Source organism: Pteronotus mesoamericanus, unplaced genomic scaffold (genome assembly GCF_021234165.1).
Source record: "Pteronotus mesoamericanus isolate MK-2021 breed Mesoamerican mustached bat unplaced genomic scaffold, CSHL_Meso_final scaffold_167, whole genome shotgun sequence".
In the NCBI taxonomy this organism is placed as follows: Eukaryota; Metazoa; Chordata; class Mammalia; order Chiroptera; family Mormoopidae; genus Pteronotus; species Pteronotus mesoamericanus.
Window position 1 is genome coordinate 5,930,184 of NW_026555308.1, and position 14,092 is coordinate 5,944,275.

Here is a 14,092-nt window from a genome sequence, read left to right on the forward strand (position 1 = left end):
ATTTGTAGACTATGCTTAAAGATTGGGCAGCAATGCTCCACCTTGGAGAGCAAGAAGCATTTGTGCTCATAGGAGATTTAAGCAGAAAAGGGACCTGATTGAAGGGCCATGGGTTGAAAATGCAAGGAGAGCTATTACAAACCAACTTGAAGGAGATTCGGCTCACTACCAGGAAAAGTACCGACCCTTTAAAACTGTATGGTTGTGGGTGTTAACACTCAAGTGGATTCAGAGCAAGGATAAATAAGATTCTTTAAAGGTCTTTGTCACCCAGGCAGAAATCATGGCCACAACGACTTCAGATCATGTCTGAAAAAAAACCCCAGCATTTCATGCTTCTGTTCAGAAGGTTGCATTTCAATCTCATGGTTACCCTAAGGTAAGATGTGTGTGCACGTGTTTCCCCATGGATATGACCAAAGAGGGCAACACTCTTTCACTTGTTGAAGTCCTTCAACCTCACTGCAAACGACCATTTTGTCTAACACTCAGCAACTGCTTTTCTTCTCTCTCTATGATGATCTCCAATTACACCATTTTCTTCTTCCTTCTCTGGAGTACTTTTCTAAGGAGGGTGTGTTCTGAACCCTCCTGTACCATGGAACCTTTTCTCATGTACAAACAACTCTGTTGATGACTGTGTACCTTAAGACAGCCTTTTCAGAGGGCAAATTGTCAGTACCTTTCCAAGTTAAAATGCTTCTCTCTTCTAGCCAAGCAATACATATTTTTTCCAGTGGAATTATTCTACCTTTTTTTACTCAACAATAGATCATGGACACTTTTTTCTACTCACAGATGTTTATGTTATTTCCAGTTTGTTTTTTCCATGCTCTTTATTTATATCTCAAGTTATTTTTGTAGGTAAAATTGAGTGAATGTGATTAAACTTATGTGTATAGCTTCATATCAGATATTTTACAGGAAGTAGAACTGCCTGTTCAAAGGTTAGGGACATTTGAAATTCGTACCGGGTCTATCAGATCCAAAACAGCTCGATGAAGATGTATTCACACCACAGTCCAAAGAGTATTACATTATGCCTCATCCTTACTACACCCCTGGCAAAGCAGATATGATCATTCCCATTTCAAAGACGAGGAAACTGAGGCTCATTGAGGTTAAAGAACTGGCCCTGAGTTCCCTTAAATCTAAGTGAGGTATCTAGAAAATTATTTCATCTCCTTTCGAGACCCTCCCAACAAATAAAACTTCCTGAGACTAAAAGAAGCTGTGACATAGATGCACCACTGCAAGACACATTTAATCTGCTTCATGATACTGTTCTAGAATTTTCCAAGTTCATAGTCATGAAATGAATGCATGAAATGAATGAATAACCCTAAACTGTGCTGAAATTTAATTATCTTTTTCCCCCTTGCTTGTCTGTTATATTAAATTAGTATCCTTTGCGAAAGAGGCAGTTCCTACTTTGGGGGATATAAGAGGAGGTTACAACCCTTGTCCATCAAACCTGGGACAAATAAGTGTTACTTCCATAGCAGAGTGTATCCCAGGCACTCTGGTGTCAGCCTTTGTGGAAAGGATGTTAAGGGAGACTAAAGGACACTGTCGGGGCGTTATTAATGTTAAAAATTGTTGACGTTCCGTGCAGTGTGTTTTTCTAATTAGAGCCAAGCTGCAGAGTACCATTTCCATAATCAACATGGGAACGGAAACTCAGCAAAATTTCATGTATTTGCAATGAAACTGCTCCCCGGCAACATAAAAATGGCTTTTATAACATAAAGGCTGTAATTAGAATAAGTCAAATCAGTTGGAAACGATTAAGGCCAGAGTAGGCAAAGCTGCCTTCTAAATATTTGTCTGGAGATTAGCTGACTCCTGCAGCCCCGAGAAGCATCTTTGATTTACTTATACTGCTCAACATGGCAAACATAATCCTGTGGAAGGCAAATGAACACAGATTTAGATGTGCTAGTTGGCCCCTTCTGCAATTTGACAGGAGGCAAGCCAATTGGAAGCCAAGTCAGAAAAAAATGAATATAGGGTCACATTAGACAAATTACTTTTTAAAAAAAAGCACCCCGTTATCATAAATTTAAATTCTTTTAAAACGTGCTGGGTCTTTGAAGCTTTTAGGATGCACTTTAGAAGTCCATGTGGAATAATTCTCTGCATGTCAATGCGACAGTTGATGCACGTCTCATTGTATTTAAAATTATAGCTCTGAGGTGGGACTTGCTCCACGCTGCTTGTCTGACATCAGCTATTAAAATACAAGTAAATCTTGGCAGGTGGAAATTTAAAGAAGAAAAGAGATTATAGAATAAAAATCAGAATTGTTAACATTAATTTGCTAACCAGGGGATACTGGCTATGGATAGTTCTCCATGTCCTCTAATAGGATGCTGAGATGAGAAAGTCCTTATTCTAGCCAGGGATGGGATGGAGGTTACGAGTGGGACTGGGAAGGGTAAAAAGTTCATGGTTTGCATCTTTTGAGGCCAATGTGGCCAGGATGACATGGCAAGTTCCTTCTATTACATCTGGACCAGCAGTTTAGCCCTATGCTAGCATGGCAGAAGAAGGCCGTCAGGAGAGAGGGCAGAAAATAATTGCTCTTGAGACCAGGCTGGAACATGCACGGACTCTTGCTTTTCTTGAGAAGGGCATAATTCATCCTGACAGGCTCCCCACTCATTTGTAAGCCCTTCAGAATCCCAAACTGGTGTGCGTGCCTGCATTTATCCATTGAAAATATAATCAGCCTAATGCATTCTCTTACTGAATTTTAAACCAGCCCATTAAAACTCCTTTAACGTGCTAAAGTCGGCTTCAGAGAGGGTTTCCATTTCATCTTTATTGAGCTGAGGCTATGGTTCGCTCTCCCCTTGCACCACAGTGAGCGCCTGTCAATAATTCAATAGCGTAGCCTTGAAGGGCCCAAGCCCAACCTCGACTTTCAACCAAGCCAAGCAGCTTGTCAAAGCCTGATGCGCTGTCAATGGCCGACTGATCTATACTGCATGAATCTCCCCTTAGCTCTTGATGTGTCCCTGGGAATAAAAGAAAGCCATTTCAGAAGTCAGCCCAGCGAGAAGCACCTGTTTGTAGAGAATCTTTAATGAGGGCAGGTCACGCGGTGGTGAGGTGTAGTTCTAGCCACCATTGCACTCTGTTTTAGTTGACCCAATGTGGGCTCTCTCCATGCCTCAGGGTGCACAGAGGAGCATGTTCATGGTGCTGGGGGATGGCTGTCCTTCTGGCTGACTCTCCTTTAAGAACATCTTTGCATTGTACTTGTCTTCACTGAGACCTTGAACCCATAGATTCAGTTCAGAAAACAAAATATGCTAATTGCATGATCATGCCACCATCTGGCCTTCTCCTCCACACATCTAGTGGCAGCAATTTGGAGATATCTGGCCCATCCCCTCATAGAACATCATGAGTCTTTGTTGGCTGAAAGAGTCAATGAAAGGCAGATGAGAACTAAAGCCTCATTTTTCCTTCTTTGATGGAGAAACACACCCATTTGTTCTCTAAAAAAAACAACAACAACAACAACAACAAAAACTTGCATTCTTCCAGTCTGGCATGATTGCTAACCCAGCATTACTCACCTCGCCCTTGACATCGCCAAGCCCTGAAGGTTGGCATAAATGAGATTTGCAAATATATCCCCTAAGAAAGACCACAAGGAGAGTACCTAATCCATGTTTTAAATGCAAAATGTCCTGAGTCCCAATGCTGCTCAGTTTTTCCTGAAGATAAATTTTTGCTGGATTAAATAACTGTTTTAAAGGCACTAGTCATGCAAGTGCTGTCTCATTTGTGACTGTATTTGCATTGCTAATGGATGTGTCTCTTCCTCATGCATAGTCTTTCCTGAGCAGCCACCCCCAAATTTACAGATTTCTTGCTTGTCAAATTGGAGTCTGCGAAGAGGTGGCAATAACGTAGATGGAAAAGAGAAGCGGCGATGTGTTAAAAGCTAATAGAAAACTGTTACACTGGAATAGATTCGTGGTGTAGACTCCTGCTTCCTTTAACTGCAAAACAACCGAATCATTTCTGATAAGGTAAATCAAGCCACCATGGCCTTGTGGTTTTCCCGAATAAACAGCACGATATGTTTTACCCCAGGCACAGGGTGGGCAAAGGAGGAGAATTAACAATGGGAGGAAGCAAGATTGTTTCTGCGGATGAAGGAAAGAGAAGAGGAAATGAATACGATGATTTTGGGGAAGGAAATCCCTCCCAAATGCACATCCCCTTGTATACCCCCAACCCTACAAATGAGGGCAATGTGGAGGCACAGGGAGCCAGTTAGGCAATAAGTGGCTGAGGTGAGTCAGCAAATCCTCAGGTTTCCAGAAAAATTAGGCCTTGGAGATCCTGTTATAATAGTCATAGTTTTTTTTATTTCAAGAGTTGTTTTTTTTTAATTCAGTCATTAATTGATTTTTTTGTTTCACACATTTTTCTCAAAGTCTCAGGTGAACACACAAAATGATATTCATCAAGTGGAACATATCTGTTTGTGGCTTGGTAGGAAATGAAACGCAGGTCTTTGCTTCCTCAACTCCACCCCTTCCTCACTATTCTCCACCTTTAGCAGCTCCCTTGGTGAGGGTGAGGGGGTTGTTTTGCGAAGAATCCTCAGGGACTAGCCTGGTCTAGTGAGCCAACGGCTAATCAAGTTCAACTACATGCTTCTATGGGAGAGGTAAATGAAGTGACTTCCCTGGCACCTCGTGAGATAGGGCTTAGACCAGGACTCTCCTGCTCCTCCAGGGGTCCCAGATCACACCTCTCTTGTTTTATTGAAGCCCAAGGCAGTTATGGAATCCATGCTGCATGCGCATGACTTGGTGATTGTGGAAGCTCTATTAGGCTGATAATCTATGTTTTAAGAACAATCATCACCAATGGCTTTGGCACTAGTGCAGCTATTAGCATATTAGTTCCATTTGAGATGGTTAAATGCTTTTGGAAACTGTAAGCCCTACCTAATAAAGTTTAATTTAAAACAATTAGGATCATAGAACTTTAGTCTGAGAGATGTAAATCCACTACCCCCTCACTTTACAGAATAGCAGAGAAGGGTTTATAGAATTTCAATTTACATTGATGCATTGATGTCACCAGGTGGTGGTAAAACTAATTTCTCTACTTATTCAGTATCTTTCTCAGATCAGGTATTATAAACTGAAATGTAGGCTTTTCTTTGGTCCATTTGTTGGAAGTGGAGAGAATGGCACCAGATATTGGACAGGTGGCCTCAGACAGGACCTTGGTTCAGTAACCTCGCTACTTGAATTCTGTCTAAGAAAGAATTCAGATCTAAGACTCAAATTATAAGAGAAAGTTTATTTAGAAAGTCACAGAAAGAGAAGAAGTGAGTGGTAGAAGAAATGGGCTCAGGAAACAAGTTACAGAGTCAAAAGAAGGGTCCTTGGAGCTAAAGAGAAAGGAAAAAATGGTAACACACCTGAGGGTGGGGAAGAAAAGTGGGAAGGGAGCCATGACTGGTGTGGCCCAGTGGACTGGGCATTTTCCTGCAGACTGAAACGTTGCTGGTTTGATTCCCAGTCAGAGCACATGCCTAGGTTGCAGGCCAGGTCCTTTGATGGGGGCATACGAGAGGTAACCCATCAATGTTTCTCTTGCATATCAATGTTTCTCTCCCTCTTTTTTCTCCCTCTCTTCTCCTCTCTCTAAATATAAATAAATAAAATCTTTTTAAAGGAGAAAGAAAGAAAGAAAGAAAGAAAGAAAGAAAGAAAGAAAGAAAGAAAGAAAGAAAGAAAGAAAGAAAGAAAGAAAAGAAAGAAAAAAAGAAAGGGTAAGAAAGAAAGACAATGGGAAGGTAAAGGCAGGACATATGCCTGGAAGGGAGAGACACTGTGTCCTCCGTCATAAGGGCTTTTAAGGGAGGGCATTTTAGAGGAGGATCCCAATAAAATATTCATCAGCTTTCCAGGTATGTCCTTTCAGGACTGTGGTCTTTACTGATTGGTCGGCACCAAGGCAGGGGGTCATTAGTCATTGCAGTTGGTCCTAAGGGCAGCTGTGCTGTCTCTTGTCTGGTTTTGCTGCTTTTCTAGGCCTGGAGCTGAAACACAACTGAGGCCTAGATGTATTTGATGAGTGTCAGAACCTCTTTGTCCTGAGGGCTTAATGCTTAAGGGCTCTTCTCCTGCCCCCTTATTAGTTCCCCCTTTAAGGAGGTCTAACCCTCATGACCAGCAGCATGCCAGGGGCAGAAGGGTCAGGGTAGGTCAGAACCACATGACCTGCAATATGAAACGTCAAGGGGTCTAATCCATATGACCAACAATATGTTAGGAGCAAAGGTTACCCTGGGGGTGAGGTCCTTGTTTTCCCAGTTTTGCCCATGGCTAGGTGCCCAGGGCTTTCCATTCTGGTGACCTTCGGTACCCGGTCCATCATCCTTGCTCTGCTCATGTCTAACTGCCTGCCACACACATAGTTGTTGTTTTTCTTTGGTTCTGTTACTAGCTGCCAACATTTAAGTGCCTAAAGATCTCACTTGAAATCTAGATTTCTCGCTTCTTGTGAAAAATCAGACTTTTGGCACATTGGGCAATTCTCCCATTTTCAACTACGAGCTAGAGCTCTGCAGCATCTGCCCGCTTAAGTGGGGTATGAGGTTACCAGCTCAATGCAGCACCTATTACTCACTAGTGACCTTGACTCAGCTTGCTTAACTATCCACTGGCCACCACAAGCATTTGCATATCCTCTACCCCTCCAAAAATAAACTTGCCCAGAGAAATTGGAAATAGGAAAACTTTGCATCTGCACAGGGGCTGCCTGTTCTTTGCATCCATGCCTGGAGAATTCAGCAGCTCTTTCTCAGCACAAATCAGCTTCTCCCTGAGTTCATATAGGGAATGGCATCCCTGGCACAGAGCAGAAAACATCTGGTAAGGAATCCATTAGCCAGACTGTTGCTCAGGCTCCAGGTGCCCAGGGGTCTGAGTGCTAGGCTGAACAGGATGCCTGAATGGGACCCAGAAGATTTTACCTTTTGGCTCTTGTTCCACCAGAGCCCTGGTTTGGCCCTCAGGGCTCCTGTGACTGCTCCAATGCCAGGTGTTATTCCTAGTCATCACCAGGTGAGAAGCTGGCCAGCTTTCAGGCATCTCTCCTCCCTTTCTCTATGGCACTTCCCTCTCGTGCACAGCCTTCCAGCCCTACACAAAGAAGAAGACGCAGATTATCTTTGGCAGATGTAAGGAGCTGCATTTGTCGAACCCTGAGCCCTACAACTCTGTGAACAGACCTGCACACTGTACAAAATCATTAGAAGCCCTGTGTCTGAGGGCTCACGGAGGTTGAGCAGGGAGGTGAAAGTGAATAAAAATGAGCAGGCCCGCAAACTGCTTTTGCCCAAGGGCTGGTTTTAATGAGCCTGTCCCTAATGAGTTGTCCCTGCAACTAGCTTCAGGCCTAAACAGATGAGGCAGGGATTCTGCTAAATTTTTGATAGGATTTGCACTGGTTTTATGAGAAAGCAAGCAGTGGAGAGTGCAAAGTTGGGTCATGAATCTTTTACGAGGGTGTGGATGGTTGTCCATCTTGTCAACCAGAAAGAGAAAGACCTGGTTGCTAATAGAAACCCTGGCCTGTGTAGTCACCCACCAGATCAGCTAATTTGGTCAGGGTGGCTAGATGATTTGTGTTTTTCTGATTCAGGACCTGGCCCATGGCCTCCAAGAAGAATACATCTTCAGACTCTATCAAGGGGATGACTTGAGTCATTGCCTGTTCCCCACTAATGATCTTTTGTGAACTCAAGTCATCTTGGGAATTCACAGACTTCTGCCATTGTACATGGGGAAGAAAACTCCATCAAACACTTTAATTAGCATCCCTTTTCCTTTTGGGCAGTCCCATTTCTATCGAAATCATGAACCTTATCCTTCTGTTGAATGAGAAAGCTCTGACCAAGGATACATGTCATTCTTGATTTATATGGAAATGTTGCTAATGTTTCTAATATTTGTCCATTCTGGGATTGAGTGGTCCAGGAGATTTCATATTCTAGCACGGTTTGTTGTGTGTGTGTGTGTGTGTGTGTGTGTGTGTGTGTGTGTGTGTGTGTTTGTAATATGAAAAGCTGCCAACAAATATATTTCTCCAGTTTGATTCATCCACCAAGAGGCTATTTTCTTGGTGGCTTAGAAGGTTAAAAAAAAGGCTTAATCAGCAGTCTTTTCTGTGCTGAGTGAGCGACTGCCCCCTCCTTCCTCCAGCTCACACACTCTCTTTCACATTAATCATGTAATTGATTTAATAAGCTCTGGCTTCAAGAGCTTTTTTTTCCTCCCCAATTTCTCTTCTCTCCACACGATTTCAGTTCAGCATTTGCCTGGTAGGCAACAGCCCTTGCATTTTGCCAGGCATGAAATCCAACAACTGGGTCTGTGTAATAAATATCTTTATCTTATATTTGTGTGGCTCTCTTACACTTATTTTTTAAGTCACTTCATTAATAAAGTTTAAGTGTTTATAAAATATACATTCTATTCCTGGATATGTCCCATGTGGTATCTCATTTGAACCTCTCTAGAACAAAAAGCTGAGAATTAGCCAGGAGAGATTTATTACCCATATTTTATAAATTAGAAACCTGATGTACAGAGAGGTGAATGGACTTGTGAAAACCTGTAAGTAGTGGTGTGCATGGGGTGAAAATGCTGGTTTCCAAACTCCTTGCAATAAGATCCTGCTGCTTTCATATTCTTTTGTTGCCTAAGGTACCCTTTTCTCTATATCAAAACAAAAACTATACATATTTATCTTTAAGAAAATTCTTCCAGTTTGTCTACCAGGGAATAGAGTTGTTTTCTGTGGTTACATTAACTTAAATGTGATAACAGATATTTAAGTCGAACAAGACCAGACATGTGCAAAACACTTGATGAATCACATAATACCAAATGAACATTGGCCAGGGCGATTATTTCAGATTATAGTTATGCAGGTCTTCAGTGTTAAGTCTCATAGAAATGTGCCCCCTCCCCACGAGCTCACATGTTCAGTTCTTGCTGACCCTTACTGGGGAGGTTGATCTGCTTAATGAGTCTGCTGATTCAAATGCTAATCTCATTCAGTAAAACCCACCACAGACACATCCAAAAATAATGTTTAATCTGGGCACCCCATGGCCAGTCAAGTTGATGCATAAAATTAACCATCACACTATCCATAAAAGTTTACCATGAATTCTGTGTCTCAACAAATTCATAATCATGGTGTGCTATATGAAGAACCTTTCAAAATCTATTGCTGAGCCTGACTTTGAATTTTTCTTTTAGGAATATGAACAAGCAAAGTTCTTTATTATCTAGAGAAATATTTTCTTGTCAATTGGGGATGCTGGTGTTAGACTTGAGGAATGTGCTAGGAAGAGAATGGATAGCCCTTTGCAAAGGGTTAAGCATTATGCCTGGCAGTTGACAAGAATTAAACAAAGGAATACATTAGTGTTAGTATGAATACTAGTATGAGTATTGTAAACAGTATATGGAAAATTGATAACAGGAAAAGAAAAGAGACAGCATGTGCTTCAATGTGGATTGGGCTTCTCTAACCTCACCCTATCTGCAACAAAATTTCCCACTTTTCCTCTCAGCAATCTGCAGGTCCACAGGTCCCTGATGTCCCATGTAGCAGCTCCATTAGAGGAAATAGAAGTAGGAATCACAATATTTGCCCCAAATCTACATAAATAGAAAAAGCTTTTGAGAGTTTGAAGAGGATCTTCAAATGAACTTCTCAAAATGTGTTTGACATAGCATCAAATAGTAGTGACAGGCCCATAAATCAAGAGAGACTATGGCCATCTGATTCAGAAGGTTAATTGTCTTCTCCCCAGCAAGCTCATTCCCAGAAAACCCTTCACAGTAGACAGAGGACATTTCCTTCTGGTTCCTCAGGAATTCAAAATACAAGGAGACTTCTTTACATGGTTCTTTACCCTGTTCTTTCATATGAGTGACTTCTGGAGATGCACAAAGACTGAGAGCCCCAAAGTACCTAGTCTACAAACCACAAACACTCATGAAGCAATTTACTGCAGTCTTCACTCATAAAAGTAGTTAATAAATATTCTTTGAGTGAATACTCTCCATTGGGTAGTAGATGTTTTCCATTTAAATTTACTCTGTTATTCAGCTGTTGAGCTTAATGTTCCTTCCTACATCTTTTCCATTTTTGCCTAAACAAGCCCATCCCAGAAGTCAAGAATCTTCATTCTAATCTCAGCTCCGCCAACAATTTGCTGTGTGGTCATACTAAAGCCAGTTTCCTCCTTTGCTACTTCATCTTGTCTGAGATCTGGGTTAACTGGGACTTAACTTCTTGTCAAAGATGCTGTGTGAAATGACTAATTAACAGCAAAGAGGGAGACGGAATTGTCATTGACAAATGGGGCTTTTAGTAACCAGCAGTTCTCCTGTAAGTGTTTACCCAGCACTTGAGTCTCCCTAAGCCCATGTGAATTTGGAGGAAGGAAGATCTTTGTCATCCTCTCTGGGATTAAGTTGCTTATTACTTGAGTTTGTAAACTTGGGAGTCACTTTATCCAAGTTGTCCTGGGTTGGACAATTGCGTGATTCTAGTTTCAGTAATTCAAAAGGAGTAGAACAAATGAACCCATGTTTTACTAGTATAAGGTTTTCAGTAGGTTCTCCCGGAGTGATCAGGACTAACTACCCACATTCTCCCATAGATGAATTATAATTGAGTTGGGAGAGGAGATTGGTATTTATTGCATTTCAAACATTCTCTAAGCAGTGTGCAGACGTCAAGTGAGCAGGTCTCCGAAAGGAGTCTTTTCCCAGGCTGTCGAACTCTGCTCCATTTCATCAAAGGAAGCTTCCTGAAGTGCACACTATGTATGTCTTCTCTTACACCTGAAACCTCAAAACTCCCTACTGAACAATCCCACAGAATAAACTCCAGAAATTCAGAACTCCTCTTCTAGTAGTCAAGACCTTCTTCCCCTGCTAACCTAAAATCACCTTTCCATATTTCCCCAGCAGAAATGGATCTAGGTTGTAATGAAATGTGATGCTTAGACAATATGAGAGCCCCCTTTAAGAAAAAGATACAAAATTCCTAGCGTGGCCATGGAGACACAGTGTCGTGAGCGATGGTCTCTGAAGCGTAAGCTGCACCACCTTCCCGTTATCTACCTCTATTCCAAAATGACATTCTATTGTGATGAAGTTAATTTTATGAAGTGGCCATAAACTGTACTCCGAACTCTACCTTAGATCTCCTGCTCTTCCTCTCTATGACCTCAGTTGGACTAATCACTGTCCTCCTCTCATATTAAAAAAAATTAAGTATTGATTAGGAGTCAAGTATAAGGAGAGCTAAATACACTGGTCCAAGTTTATAATGCTTCTTAGGGAGAATCAAGGGTAGAATATACTTGAATTAACCTAGTTTACAACAGATTTCTTAAAGTATGCTCTATTATTACCCATATTAGCATCACCTGGGGAGGGGGACTGGCAGCTTATTAAGCCTATAGGTTCCTGAGTTTCTTATAATTACTGAATTAGCATCTTTGGGGCTGGGAGGCAGGAATTTCCACTTTTAAGAACCTCCCACATGTCATGATTTTGAAGCACAAAGTTCGGAAACTATTGCTTTCATGGCCACTAAAGACTGCTCTTAAGATAGGGCATTTACCTGAGAATTAAAGGAAGAAGGGAGGTGGCCACGTGTGTTCATTTCCTAGGCCTGCCATAACAAATCACTGCAGAGTGGCTTAGAACAAGAGAAATTTATTCCCTGTTGGTTCTGAAAGCTAGGAGTCTGAAATCAAGGTGTAAACAGGGTTGGTTCCTTCTGAGGGCCTTGAGGGAGAATCTATTCAATGCCTCTTCCCCAGCTTCTGGTGGTTGATCTCAACTCTTGGTGTCCCTGGCTTGTAGCTGCCTCTCTCTAATGTCTGCCTCTATCATCACCTGGATTGCTTCTTTCTCTTTATGTCTGTATCTTTGCATGAACTTCTAATAAAAACACTATCATTGGATTTAGAGCCCACCCTAATTTTGTATGATCTTATCTTAATCACATCTACAAAGACCCTATTTTCAAATAAGGTCTCACTCCAAGGTCCTAGGTAAATACAAAGTTTTGGGAGTATTGTCTTCAACATAGTACACCAAGGTGACACTGGGAGAAGAGCTGTGAAAAGAGATGGATGAACTTAGAACCAACTAAAAGCTTAAAGAGTTGACTAAAAAGACAGATGAGTTGTTGCCCCAGATATTCTAAGACTCCAGAATGCTTTCTTGCATCAATTCCTGGGCTGAAGAAAGGGGACTTAAAGTTTGGAGAGAAGATGTTTCCATAGCTTGGAGGGGCAAGCTGTGATTGTGCAATGTGGAAAAAATTCTAAGGAAGGGATGCATGAACCATTGATCAGAAGAAAAAGGAAGGCTGTAGCAGTGAAAGGGATTCGTTTGCTAGTCCTCAGGGTTTCCATATGATTGGGGAGCATGCTCTGAGCCTGGAGAGTCCTGAGTCAAATATTTGGAAAGATATCCAAGATGAAACTAAAGGAAAAAATATTTGCAGATTTAAAAAAGAAAAGTCATCCTGAAATTTGGAGACCATCCTAGAGGGACTCACCCTTCTGTCTTCCTTTGTCTGCTCAGTGCTCAGAAAAAGCTGACTGTCCTATGGAAATCATGTAATTCTACACTTGGGAAAAAATGATTACTTTCAATTCAATATTTCTGGATCAGATATAGATATGCACCTTCCCCACTTACTCTGATCTACCTGCACTTGGTGCTGTCTTTGGGTCTTGGCACTTAAGCTGTTTCCTCTGCCTGGAGCACTTGCCACTCAGATCTTGGAAGGACTGAGTCCTTTTGTAGTTATCATCAACTAACAGCTTAGTTGTCAGGTCAGGTTTCACTAAGATGCCCCTGTCAAGAGGACACAGCTCCCTGTGTCATGATCTCTTCCATTGCCGTATGTTGTAATGTTGCTGTGTTCTTAAACTTCCCTGTTTATTTATTTACTTGTTCATCCTCATCTCTTCACCTAACCCTTGTGAGACTTTAAATCTCTACTAGATTCAGGTCTGTGTTTCCCCCCATGCCCAGTGGCTGGGACATAGTAGGTTCCTGGTGATAATTTGTTGAACGGATGCTTTTAGCTGGTGAGAAAGAAATGTGTTTTTTACATCCAGCAAGTGGAAACTCTGCCTCAGTGCCATAAAGAGAAATGCTTCAGGAGGTTTGTTCTGATGACATCTCAGCTGTTAACTTTGAAATGTAAGGGGTTTGAGGCATTTGAGGAGGAAAGCTATTAAAATATGAGAGCAGGGAGAAATGGAGAATTGTAGCTCTGGCTCCAACATCACAGTGGAAAGACATGGCAGGAGAGACACTCAGAACCAGAGTCTCCCAGAGCCTTTCCAGATGTGGATTTCAGATGCTGTAGCCCTAATCGCTGATATGGGATTGGGTGAAAAATGGAAGAAGGAACATTGACAGCAGAGATTTATTGTGTTTGGAGGACGCTGCAGGAACTGCCAAAAAATTACGTAGGGGGGAAGAAAGAAAGGAAGAAAGAGATAGAATAAGAAAGGAAGGCAGGCACCTAGTCTAAGCCATAAATAAAAGAAGAGAATTATTGAGAGCAAGTTCAAACAGATGGGGCTATAGAGAATAAACCCGGCACCACTGAGAACGTTTTCTCCATAAGGACTTGAATATAATCCCCCTTCGGTTACAGATGAAGAAACTATGTCTCAGGGACACTTCCTTAGTCTGTTTGGGCTTCTAAAATAGGATACCATAAACTAAGTGGTTTATAAATTTATTTCTCACAGTTCTGGAGTCTGGGAAGTCCAAAATCAAGGTGCCAGCAGGTTCAATGTCTGGTTGAAGACCCACTTCCTGGTTCAAAACTGGGATACTTCTCACTCAGTGTGTCCTCACATGGAGGAAGGGGCAAGAGAGCTCTGTGAGGTCCTTTTTTATAAGCACACTAATCCTGTCCCTGAGGGCTCCATCCTTATGATCTAATCACCTCCCAAACTCCTCAACTCCTAATGCCATCA

The 14,092-nt window shown here is 41.8% G+C and overlaps 1 protein-coding gene across 7 annotated transcripts in view; it reads left to right on the forward strand.

Annotated features, from left to right (window-relative positions):
- The window catches only part of RBFOX1 (RNA binding fox-1 homolog 1), a 1,461,257-nt gene that overhangs the window by 1,215,373 nt on the left and 231,792 nt on the right, over nt 1–14,092 (forward strand). The window lies entirely within an intron of this gene.